Source organism: Grammomys surdaster, unplaced genomic scaffold (genome assembly GCF_004785775.1).
Source record: "Grammomys surdaster isolate TR1022 unplaced genomic scaffold, NIH_TR_1.0 843, whole genome shotgun sequence".
NCBI classification, from domain to species: domain Eukaryota; kingdom Metazoa; phylum Chordata; class Mammalia; order Rodentia; family Muridae; genus Grammomys; species Grammomys surdaster.
The window spans coordinates 114,755-115,080 of NW_021605262.1; the positions used below are offsets into that span (position 1 = coordinate 114,755).

The following is a 326-nucleotide window of genomic DNA, read 5'->3' on the forward strand; positions in this document are numbered from 1 at the left end:
GTTTATGATGTGTATGTATATGATGTATATGTTTATGATGTATATGTATATGATGTATATGTATATGATGTATATGTATATGATGTATATGTATATGATGTATATGTTTATGATGTATATGTATATGATGTATATGTATATGATGTATATGTTTATGATGTATATGTATATGATTAATATGTATATGATGTATATGTATATGATATATATGTATATGATGTATATGTATATGATGTATATGTTTATGATGTATATGATGTATATGTATATGATGTATATGTATATGATGTATATGTATATGATGTATATGTATATGATGTATATGT

At 19.9% G+C, this 326-nt stretch overlaps 1 protein-coding gene across 1 annotated transcript in view; it reads right to left on the reverse strand.

Annotated features, from left to right (window-relative positions):
- Adcy2 (adenylate cyclase 2) overlaps positions 1 to 326 on the reverse strand; it is a 354,940-nt gene that overhangs the window by 46,685 nt on the left and 307,929 nt on the right. The window lies entirely within an intron of this gene.